Raw genomic sequence first — 13,000 nt, 5'->3', positions numbered from 1 at the left:
AAATGTAGCATGTGTATTAATTACAGACATTTCTATACACCTGTTCACATACCTACCAGTTGTCCAACCAGTGGCGTAACTACCGTGGGTGCAGGGTGTGCAGCTGCTACGGGGCCCGAGCTGTCGGTAGGACCCCCTGCTCCCCCTGCATCATATTAACAAAAAAAGGCAGCGGCACCCACTGCAGCAACACCCCCCCCCCCCCCCTCAGATGCCGGAGATGTACCCTGCACCCTGAAAATTATTAATTTGTGATTGCCATCACCTGTGCTGAACAGGTTAATTGATTGATAAGATGTTTTACCACAGGTGAGGGCAATTGTTGGGAGGTATGATAAAAGTGTTAAGGTGCCCATTGCATGTGCGATGCGATGTGCACTCCCGCGCACATCGCATCGCACAAATCGAAAACTATATGCTGCACATACTTTTTTAAACTAGGTTCCGATCGCATTGCACGCAAATTGCATACGATTTGCGTGCAATGTGATCAGGCCCAAAACCCATGCAATAATCACAGCATGTATGTGCACCTTCAATGCTTACAAACATTTGTTGATATGCAAGTCTAATACAGCTTACCTTGCATAGAACTGCTAGAACTCACAAATAAAAGGCCGTAAGACAGCTACACCAGGATAAAGAAAGAAAAAAACAAGATAGCAAGCACCAGCCATACGCAGCAGTAGTCAAAGTCTGTGGTTCTTTCAAGTAGGTTTCCAAATGCCAAGATCAGCAGGGTGGACATTTTCAGGCCAACAAATGAGTTATTGGCAGAACAGCGCCCCCTACAATCTAGAAACCGAAATGCTCTTAAAATGTTTTAGTTTAATCCATCTCACTCTGAAGCAGAAATAGCTATTCTTATAAACATTGATTCACAGATTAGCATATGACTGCCCCCCTCTCGCTTAAATGCTGTCAGACTACCCCTCCCCCCCATGTACAGCTTTATTCCCGCAATATTAGCTGTAAAGTGATTTACATTAATATCATCTTGTTTCAAATAAAGATTTAATTGACTTTACATAACAAGCAGCAGACATAATAAAATAAGTAATTCAAATGTATATGCTCAGGGGTCCATCGTTCTCGAAGAGCGGATTTAAAATGATCAATTCTCCAGTTTGCACATAAGGGAGCCAATTACAACTGCACAAGCAACAAAATTAGCCGGGCACCGAATACAGGCAGAGAATGTTACACACATTTTATAGTAAAACATTAACTCTATCTGCTCTCAACAAAATTGTTCCATTTTAACACCAGGAAAAATATGAGCAACATAACATGTTCTAGACTAGAGAATGGAAACATAATCCAAAACTATGGATTTAAACAATACAGTATAATGTTGTGGGCCTTAAAGATTGTCTTGTTCAATTGGAGTCTTTCCAGTCTATATTTACTAAGATGGGAGTTCTATTAATCCATCTTCAATAGAACTCCCATCTTAGTAAATTTACCCCTTCATGTGTATTAACAGTACCTTCCATATATATGTGAAGTTTAACCTTTGGGCATGAAATAGGATAGTTGTTTCTGACGTTATTATAAAAGAATATTTAGGAAGTAAGTATTGACACATAAAAAAATTATGTCAATTTGGTCCAGTTCCTACTTTTACTGTACTAGTGTGTCCGTGTTTTATTTAAGTATTTGCATTGTTGTAGAACTACACGACCCAGTGGGCCCTTTAATGCCCCACATAGTGGGACGTGTGATTCATCAATTCCCTGCATGCAGTGTAGGCTTGCTGGGCCGTGTAGCTCCACAACAAAGCATAATCATTTTAATCTATTTTTGACACAAAAGTCATTAGCCCGGTGCCCACCGCCCTGGGGCACCAGGGACAGCTTTAATTCTGGAGGGGGGATCCCTATACTGGGGCAGGGTCCATACTCCCCAGGACCGGCTCTTTAAGCCCAGGGCTGGTTCTAGCTATAGGGGGGAGAACCTGTGCCAGGTTCTGTGCAGGCTGCCAATTTGTATTTGTATTTGGCAGTCGTATATACAACCGCCAAATACGAATACGTAATGCATACGACCACCTACAACATTGGGAAATATGGTTCCTATAAATACAGGAGACTAGTAAATCTGCCCTATTTCCGTTAAATAGTATTTTCCATAAAATACGGCCGATGCTCCTCATATGCATTTGTATCCATATCGTCCATATTCATATGTTTTAGTAAATTTCCCTTGATGTGTTTACATTTCTGCATGGAAGGGGGGAGGGGGGCTGGCCAAACCTCCCTGAGTTGACCAAGGCCCCTCACAGTACCAGGACCCTGCAAAGCTCTCAGTGGCCCTGAATGCAGTCTACTACATCACTAAAAATTCATGATATCTGGAAATCATGCCACGGTAGACTGCAGTCTTACTGGTTCAGCCCCAAAAATCGCTTTTAAAATCCACATTGTACTCTGTAGATCAGTGTTCTCCAACCTTTTTGAGGGTGCAAGCTACTCGCAGCAAAATAGAAAACTCGAAGAGCTACTAAATTTGAAAGGAAAAAAATCTGCCTAATAACCAAATAATGCCCTTTACACATTATACCACACACACTGTAATGCCCCTGACACATTATGCCACATACTGTACTGTGTGCGCATGCCAAAAAATGGGTGTAGCCACATGGGGTGCGTCCAATGAAAATGGTGGTGTGATAAACATATGCCCCCAATTGTGCCATAAACACATATGCCCCCAATAGTGCCAGATACACATATGCTCCCACGGTGTCAGGTATGCCCCCACAGAGCCAGAAACAGGAATACCGCCACGGTGCCAGGTATGCCACCACAGTGCCAGAAACAGGTATGCCCACACAGTGCTGGGTATGCCCCTACAGTGCCAGAAACAAGTATGCCCCTACAGTGCCAGCAATGCCCCCACAGTGACTGCAATGCCCAGCAGTGGCCCCACAGTGCCCGCAATGCCCCCACAGTCCTGCAATGCCCCCACAGTGCAAGGAACAAGTATGCCCCCACAGTGACAGGTATACCCCCACAGTGCCGGGTATGCCCCCACAGTGCCAGCAATGCCCACAATAGTGCCAGATATGCCCACAATAGTGCCATACACAGTGTCTCTATGAGCCCTGCTGGGGTTTCAGGTGAGGCACCTCTAAGTGCTTGGAGTCGGTGATTGGTAAGCATTGGTGGGTAAGGGGTGGATGGGATGACTAGGGGATGGTACCTCAGAACTGCCACAGATGCAGGCTCCGGCCCGTCACTCTCTCCCGTTGTGGCGTCCTCCTTTGACCAGCCGCCGTCCTCCTGTCAGTCACCGCCGGAGCACCCGGTGTGTAGATACGCATCTCTTCTCGGGCGCCCTCTCATCACCTGGCTCCCTGTCCGCCCCATTCTGGGTCACACACGTGGGTCTCGCCACTGCGTCTCCCCTTCTTAGGCACACATTGCGCATCTCTCACTAGTTGTGACTTCTCTGTGACTGGGTCTGGGCCGTCAGCAAATCAAAGCTTGCGCGCCGGCTCCTGATTGGCTGCCGGCCCGCGAGCTGTGATTGGCTGATGGGGACCCAGTCACAGGGATACACACTGAGGGGAAGGAGAGACGTGCAATGCGCTCTCCTCCCCTTGGAACTAGTGCCGGGAATTGAGGGAGGGAGGGAGAGATGGGCAGGTGGGCAGCAGTGGTCGAGCCACCCGAATCGCTGCCGCGAGCTACCGGTAGCTCGCGAGCGACGGGTTGGCGACCACTGCTGTAGATCATTGGTTCTCAGACTAGAATACATAAGTCAGATAAAAACAGATGTAAGAATGATGTGGTCATTCAGATTGCTACCCCCCACACACACACACACACATTTGCATGGAGGACTGATGTTGTATTTACTGTGCATGGCCATAATAGTTTATGCACATGTGCAGGGTCCCTGTGTGAATGGCTATGGTGACTTGCATAGTCGCCGAGCCGGTCACACCACGGAGCAGTGCAGCCTGGGGGCGTGAGGCGGCCGGGACGGGTGTCACCCATGGGAATGCCCAGCGTTTCATGGGTGTCCCATAGGAATGTGAGCGAGACGAGGTGTTCTGGGGCTGGGCGGGTTACGTCACATGACAGCTGCCTGCCCAATCTTTGCTGGGAAGCCCACAAATATAAGTCAGTCTCCACTGACTTATATGTGCAAGCCCTGGAGAAATCATCCGATGGTCGGTGACCATTAAATGATTTCTCCAGCAGCTGGCACATGCGAGTGGATGTGTCTTTGTGACACATCCCTTTGCATGGTTGTGAGGGGAAACGGTGGTGGAGAAGCGGAGATTTACCAGGGCGTCAACATAAGGACTCGGTAAGCTTCACAGTTTACAGAGTCAATTACAATCAGGGCCTATATGTATTAAACTACAGCATTTCCCCTTAAATGCTAGATTACATTGAACCCACCTCTGAATGTACAGAAAGTATGCAGCATGTTATTCCCCAAACCACCTACATTATATATATATATATAAATATATATATATATATATATATATATATATGTACCTGTATATGTCATATTATAGTGTGCAAGGTTCAGCACTGCAAGTTCCTGCATGTACTTGAGATTATAGAATGCAAAACAGATCACCCATGAATATAAGAGCAGCAATTTGGCTTCCTCTTGCTCTCTGGTATCACTAATTTAATTCTACAGCTGGATGTTAGCCTAATCTTATTGGTATAACACAACAGTTTATCTTTAAATGTGCAAAAAGAGCTTGTAAGGTTTTCATTACTTAGATGACAGACTAGACTACACATATAGGACAAACTACTGAGCAGGTTAGTGCGACACACAGGATCTAGCACACATATATCCTTTTATATTTGTTATGGTGACACTTATAAATAAATGAAATTTTATTAAAAGCTAACTTACCAGGAGTAAATATTCAATAAATGTCCCACCACATACTGTTCGACTGCATACCAAACACAAGGACATACTCAAAATGGAAGTTGCTCAATCAACTGACAGTAGGTGACAGGCAAGCTCTGAACTACCAAACCCTAGTAGATATGCCCAAATGGATGCAGAAACTATGGTTGAGAGTGAGGAGCTGGCAAGGAAGGATTCCTCTAGCAACCAGAGGAATACCCCCTCTGGCAGGGAGGGTAATTCAGAGAGAAAGGGCCCAAGGCAGATGGTAGTGGTAGGGGTTTCAATTATTAGGAAAGTTGATAGGGCAATCTGTTATCGGGACCGTGATAGGCGTACAGTCTGTTGTCTCCCGGATGCTCGAGTACATCATATCGTGGACAGATTATTGGGAGGGGCTGGAGAAGACCCAGCGGTCTTGTTGCATGTTGGCATCAATGACAAAGTCAGTGGTAGATGGGATGCCCTCAAAAAAGTCTTTAGGGATCTAGGCAATAAACTTAAGGCGAGGACATCTAAGGTAATAATCTCAGAAATATTGCCTGTGCCACGAGCTAGCCCAGGGAGACAGAGGGAGATTAGGGAGGTTAACGAGTGGCTCAAAGACTGGTGCAGGAGGGAGGGATTTGAGTTCCTAGAAAACTTGGTGGACTTCTCGGTCAAGCGCCACCTCTTTTGCCACGACGGATTGCACCTGAGCAAGGAGGGGACAGGGGTGCTCGGGGGTAGAATGGTGGGAAGGCTTGAGGAGATATTAAATTAGGCGGGTGGGGTAGGGTATAGTAAGAAACCTTAAACCAATAAATGAGTGTAGAATAGAGGGCAAAGACAGCTACATTGTGGAGAAAGCAAGGGAAAGGGAGGAAAAAGGGAACAAGGTATACGAAAAGTGTATGAGAGACACACAGCCAAGTACAATTACTGTCCATGATACTAAATAATCGTTTCAGGAACCTTCTGCAACTGTAACAGGTAACATGACAAGGGCAAAGGAAAAATGAGATCTGAAATGCCTTTATCTGAATGCTAGGAGGTTAACGGGTAAAATTGGGGAACTAGGTATTACTGAATGAATGGAATGGGTGGGATGAATCACATGAGTGAGAGGCTAACATAGAAGGGTATAGACTTTTTAGAAAAAAAACAGATTAGGTAGAAGGGGAGGTGGGGTTTATTTATATGTTAAACCATCCTTAAAACCATACATAAGGTAAGACATAAACAAGAGCACAATGGAGTCGGTAGAATCGGTATGGGTAGAAATCACAGGTTATATTAAAGGGGCTAAAAAACTAATAGTAGGAACATGTTATAAACCACCCAACATAAATAAGGAGGAGGAAAAAGACCTCTTGCTACACGTGAGAAAAGCGGCCAGCTTAGGGGACATTATAATTATGGTTGACTTTAACTACCCAGAAATAAATTGGAAGGATAGGTCAACTAGTGCCGCTAAGGGAAATGTTTTATTGGATGCCCTAAATGACCACTATAATTTATTGAAAGTCCAACCAGAAATAACAATATCCTGGATCTCTTGATAAGCAACATCGGGGACATTGTTACTAACATAACCATAAGGGAGACATTGGGGAACAGTGATAACAATATGATCACATTTTATTTAGATTTTAACAAAGATAATTATATTGGAGCAACTAGGTCCTTAAATTTCAGAAAAGCAAACTTTGGTAAGTTTGAGGAGTCCTTAAAGTATATAAACTGGAAGGAATTATTTAGAGGTATGGATACTACTAAAAGGTTGCAAAAATTTTAAAAAATACTGCTGGAGGGCACTGATAAATTTATTCCTAGGGTAAATAAAAGAACAAATGTCAAAAGGAAACCTATGTGGTTTAACAGCAAAGTCACATTTGAAATAGCTAAAAAAAGGATGGCATTCAAAACATTTAAACAGGATACCCAAAATCATTTGCTGCATATAAAGAATGTAATAAGAAATGTAAAAATACAATCAAGATAGCTAAATTAGAGACTGAACGTAAAATAGCGACAGATAGCAAATCTAATTCTACAGTGATATAAATGGGAAAAGGTAAAGGAAGGAAAATATTGGCCCGCTAAAAAATAAGCAGGGTACCTTGGTAATAGAAGGAAAGGAGAAAGCGGAATTATTCAATATATTTTTTGCTTCGGTATTTACAAGGGAAGAATCTTCAGAAGATCTCCCACAGATTAAGGCCCTTATTCTGATCGGTGCGGCCCGATCAGAATATGCGGCCGCAACCGTGCAGGCGAATCCCCGCCTTCCATACGGATCGCCACCTGCCGTCCGTACGCGGATATGTGGCGATCCGCATGAAATTGGACGGGGATACGCCTCCTCCATGGTGGGAGCAGCCCCTGCATTCGATGGTCGCCGAACATCGAATGCAGGGCCGCACGCTCCACCAGGTCCCGCAACACAAGACCACACGGACACTTGTCCGTGTGAAATCTTGTATGGGGGCGGGCAGCTGACATCCGGCGATGTCAGATGCCCGCCCCGTACCCACGCGTCACGGCCTCATTACCATGCATACGCCCCGCGTTTGCATGGGAACGCCCATGAAACGCGGGGCGTATGCATAGGGTAATGAGGATAAGTAGCCCCTCACGCCCCTCTACGCCCCCTGTGCGGCGTATAGAGAATCCTTGCGGCGAATTCGCCTGCACATGCGCAGAGTGACCTCTGCACATGCGCAGTAGATAAACATCGGCGGCCCGTACGCAAGCGGGAATATCCGCATCGATCAGAATAAGGGCCTAAATGCTCTGCTTTTGATGGCTCCCAAACTGTGTGTTTGAGTGAGGAAATGGTCAAAAATAGATTACGGAACCTAAATAGTAACAAATCTCCTGGCACAGACGAAATACATCCTAGGATACTAAAAGAATTGAGCTCTGTCACAGTACTACCATTACATCTGATATTCGAGGAATCAATAAACTCTGGGATGGTAGCAACGGACTGGCGCCTAGCAAACGTAGTACCAATACGGAAGAAAGGTAGCAAAACTCTCCCTGAAAATTATGGGCCGGTCAGCCTTACATCCAATGTGGGGAAAATATTAGAAGGAATAATAAAATATAGTATCCAAAATTTCTTAGAAAAGGAGAAAGTGATAAGTAAGGCTCAGCATGGGTTCATCAAAAATAGATCATGTCAGTCTTATTTAATTAGCTTCTTTGAGGCAGTCAGTAGGGGGCTGGACTTAGGGAAATATGTTGATGTAATACTGCTTGATATCGCTAAAGCTTTTGACACGGTGCCTCATAAAAGGTTATTAATGAAACTAGGTAATTTAGAATTAGGAGATAACATTTGTAATTGGATTAATAACTGGTTGCACAATCAGGGACAGAGAGAGGTAGTAGTGGCATACATTCCAGCTGGGGTAAGGTCCAAAGTGGAGTCCTGCAAGGTTCAATATTGGGACCCACCTTGTTTAATACATTCATCAATGATATTGGAAGAGACATAGGAGGTTATTCTGGTTGGTGCGGTCCGTTCCGAAATCTTTCGGAGCGGACCGCATGCCACGCTGTGCGGACATCGTAAGAAGAAACGCCCACAGGTCCTCCGCATTCGGACGGACTCACTCTTTAAGAAGAGGGTGTGTTTACGGACTACATCCAAACCATGCGTGTGCGGTGGCCACACACAAATTCTGCACGGTCTTACAGCGTCAGAACGGACGGGAAGCTGCCTGTACGCACCGATGCGGTGTATGTACGCAAAACTCACGACTGTTATCTGAACTCATAAATCTGTCACATGACACACTTATGCAATTAGGCAACCTCATTAAAAAAGTGTTTGTTTGTAATTGGAATCAATTAAATCCTAATAGATACTTAAACACATTGCTACCACTTTACATTAACCCTTACATCATGTGAAGTGCTATTCATTCATTGTTACCCCTTTACCTAGGTTTTATGTATGCATATTATATCATAATTGCATGTCAAATGCAATATTCTACAATGTGCTAATTATTACTAACACATACTAAAGCAAACTTACCAACAGTTATAAACACAGTCTGTGTGTATTTTGTTGTTTGGATAATGTTATTTGCTCTACAATTATAGTACATTTGTATTTGTGTATTGCAAGTATGTGCACACTACAATAACATACATCTATATAAAGTATTTACCTTTTGCAAGTGAAAAATATTGTAAACAATTTACACATATACTGTTTAATGTCCAAAAAACACACACAACTTCTAACTGTCAACATCAATTTATTTTTTTAACAAATTATTAACAAAAAGGGGTATAAAATATTAAAACAAATTACAGGAGCAGGTCTGTCAAGTCCTGTAGGTCCGCTGCCAATAGCTGCAGGTGGTGCCTCATTCGAAGGAGGGCCCCACGGACACCCTCATCTACTTGGCTAGGGTAATCTGTGGGCATGTTGAAGGGGGTACAAAATTACTATGGCTATTCATTAATTCATTTAACATAGTCATACATAAATCCACAACATTAAAGTTTACATATATATATATATATCTGTATATATGTAGATATTTATATATATATGTATATATAGATATATATAGATATATATGACACACACATACATACATACATACATACATACATACATACATGCATACATACCACATGAAAAGCCTGTTTTTGTCCCTCTACCCTTTACTCTGTAGGAGACCTCACAGTCATAGTGCTCCCTCTGAATCCCAAACCACCCATGACTAAGCTGCTGCTGCTGTTGTCCTTGGACATGAGAAGCATGTAATGAGCTCCACCAATCACAACTTATCAAAAACCTCTCAGTCTCTGTTCTCTGATGCAACGTGGCATGGGACTTAGTCAACTCTCAGGAATGCACAGTACATTTGTGCAATCACGGATGGCTTGGCTGCTGATGTTCTGCCCCATTAATCATTGTCATATTGCCAGTTAGGTGAAGCTGCAGCACTAACCCACTCCCATGCACAAAAACATTATTAAGTCAAAAGCAACCAACAATTATGTTTTCAAAATGACATGCCAACCACAGATAGCTAGGGGAGGGCCCAGGGGCACTGACCACTTGTGACTCCATTATAAGCCACGCCTGTCCATACTCCATTTATGCCATACTTAATAAAGTTTAGAAATATAAATCAACTATTAACTCTAATCACCTATATGAGGCTACAGATTGTACGCTTGCAGCAGGGGCCTGTAACCCTAAGGTGACCAAGTCATCCCTTTAATCAAGGATACAGATTAACTACACAGGTTCTGTGGCAGTTAAAATTGAGCTGAAAGCCATCCCCAGAACCTGTGTCATTAAGATGTGTCCCGGATTAAAGGGATGACTTGGTCACCCTATCTAACCCCTAAGTGTGTCTGTTGTTACCCACTTTGTTTTATTACTTTATACTATTGTAAAACACAATAGATTCAGCAGTGCTACATAACAAATAGTAGGCCACAAAATTATTAATGATGCATTATGTATACCTACCACTTTCAGCCACCTGCCCCACCTCACAGGCCTCCTCCTTCGACACCACTTCCTCCGCGACCTCCTCTGCCACCTCCTCCTCCGCCAACACCACTTCCTCCGCCACCTCCTCAGACACCACTTCCTCCTCCGCCAACACCACTTCCTCTGCCACCTCCTCCTCTGCCACCTCCGCCTCCGCCACCTCCTCCTCTGCCACCTCCTCCTCCGCCACCTCCTCCCGGCCCTGCTCCTCCTTGGCCTCCTCACGGGCCTGTCTTGCTCGTTCACGTGCTGGTAAAATAAAAAAAATGCAGAGTGTCAATTAAGGCACATTATTTTTTGATTCATCATTCACCAAAAACAATGACATATTATACCCACATGACAGCATGTCAAAGAGGAAGTAAAACATATATAGTGAAGCCATTTTCAAATCATTAACAGCCATTTACCCACATTTACATAAATAATATACTTAAATCATTCACTGGTAAATATGTAATATTTGCATAAAAACTCACATCTTGCTATCTGCAGCCTTAGACACTGCAGAAGCTCAGGCTGCCGTCGGTGCAGATCCGACCACCTGCGTTCCAATTGCGCGATGGACCTCTGCACCTGGGTCCACGCGAATATTATTCGGCGGGCAGCAAGGTAAGCCCGCCGCTTTTGCGCATTGGTAATAAAGGGCCCCGCACGCCCTAGCCTGGTCTCCATTACAGAGACCAGGGCCCTCAGCTCTGCTGTGGTGAAAGGCGCAGCACGCTGGTAGCTCACCATGTTAGCAATGGCGCATCACAAACAATCATGTACTGTCATTGGATGGTAAGATTGTTATTTGGTATTAACCCCTTCCCGACATTTGACGTACATGTACGTCATGGCCGGGATGTACTTCCCGACACATGACGTAAATGTACGTCATGACTTCAAAGTGCCACCGTGTCTACAGACGCGGTGACAGAGGGACGATGTCTGCTGTCCCTGACAGCAGACATCCTCCCTCATTGCCCAGGGGGGGCAGCGATGCCCCCCGTCATGGGCGATCGCTGCGATTGGCTGTTCAAACGTGAACAGCCAAAAACAGCGTTTTAATGTGTGATGTGTAAAATTTAGACTCTGCTGCCCCCTAGTGTCCAAAAAAAATTAAAGGAGGTTGAAATAATGATTTAAAAATACAGTTTAGATATGGTCTATGTTAGTTATTAACTATTTTGAGTGGTATGATTATTTGTCTCACAAGCAGAAAATTTTACATTTTGCAAATAGCAAAATGTTCAATTTTTTTACGACATTTTGGTATTTTTCACAAAAAAAAAAACTGTATCGACCAAAATTTACCACTAATTTAAAGTACAATGTGTCACGGGAAAACAATCTCAAAATCACTGGGATAAGTAAAAGCAAAAAAAAGTTATCCCCACTTAAGTGATACATGTCAGATTTGAAAAAAAGGCCTCTGTCAGGAAGGCAAAAACATGCTGCGTCGGGAAGGGGTTAACTTTATTGTTCATTTTAACATGAACAGTGTGTATGCGCAACAACAATCGGCGAAAACATCGCACCGCCAAACGCTTGCTATACCTTGGCATCGCTGAGCTGCCCTTCGCATTACTTACTGTATGCAACTAATATTGCCACCAATAACCACATCACCAACACATACAACATACAGACAGGGTGAAAGAAGTTGGGAAAAAAATATACTCAGCAGACATGGCAGAAAACACCAGGTAAAATAGTGTTCAACAATATACAGTAACACATATCTCTACAAGGTACAAAATTAGACAGCCTTATTGGTGTGAACCCAATACACCACAAACATACAAAATAGTGCAATAGCTTTTCCGATTATTAGGCCATGGTGCCATTTAAACACTAACCTTATACCGGCCCACACTATGGGCAGTATTCAATGAGCATTTGGGCGATGTGCAGCGAATCCTGTTTAGGATTTGCTGCACATTCGCCACTGCTCGCTGCGTTCCGGAGCCTCGCCGGCTCCAGTATTCAACGAGTCAGGGGCTCGCTGCCCCTGACTGGTGAATTTTAACTCCTGCGGCGATGCCGCAGGGAGCCCGAGGACGGCGGCAGGCAGGCAGATGGAAGTCTCCCTGCCTGCCCCAGAACGTTTGTGGGGGGGAGGTGGCCCCGGGAGTGCCAGCAGGGGAACGGGTATATTCACTACACCCGATCATGCATATATAATGATCGGGTGCAGTGAATATATGAATATCTAATAAGCGGCTCGGCTCCGGCCCCCTGCTGGCTGGTCTGTGTAAAAAATAAAAAAAATATATATTTTTTTTTTAATTAAATATATATTCATGTGCTTACAGCACATTAATAAAAATAGCATGCCCCTCCTCAGAATAAAATTCCTGATTTTTTGACACCAAATGTAAAAAACAAAACAATTTATTTTAAAAGTTCACATTCCACTTCACCATAAAAAGATAGCGATTGCTACTCGGTGAATCATGGCGAAAAAAACCTTGAAATGTATTCGCCATCTGGTCATTGAATAGGGTGATTCACCGTTTTAGTCAAAAATTCGCCTTGAAGCACAAAATCGCTCAGCTGGACTCCACACTTGGAGTATTGTGTTCAGTTCTGGGCACCGCACCTTAG

At 43.9% G+C, this 13,000-nt stretch overlaps 1 long non-coding RNA gene across 3 annotated transcripts in view; it reads right to left on the bottom strand.

The window, feature by feature from the left end:
• Nucleotides 1-722, bottom strand: part of LOC146007040 (uncharacterized) — a 143,261-nt gene extending 142,539 nt beyond the window's left edge. For all 3 annotated transcript variants that reach the window (XR_014444210.1, XR_014444209.1, XR_014444208.1), the window contains exon 1: nucleotides 583-722. This is a non-coding gene — a long non-coding RNA (uncharacterized LOC146007040). The remainder of the gene's footprint in view (nucleotides 1-582) is intronic.
• Nucleotides 723-13,000: the final 12,278 nt, after the last annotated feature.

Source organism: Crinia signifera, chromosome 6 (assembly GCF_055691185.1).
Source record: "Crinia signifera chromosome 6, ASM5569118v1, whole genome shotgun sequence".
Lineage (NCBI taxonomy): Eukaryota > Metazoa > Chordata > Amphibia > Anura > Myobatrachidae > Crinia > Crinia signifera.
This window is presented reverse-complemented; position numbering and strand designations above follow the sequence as displayed.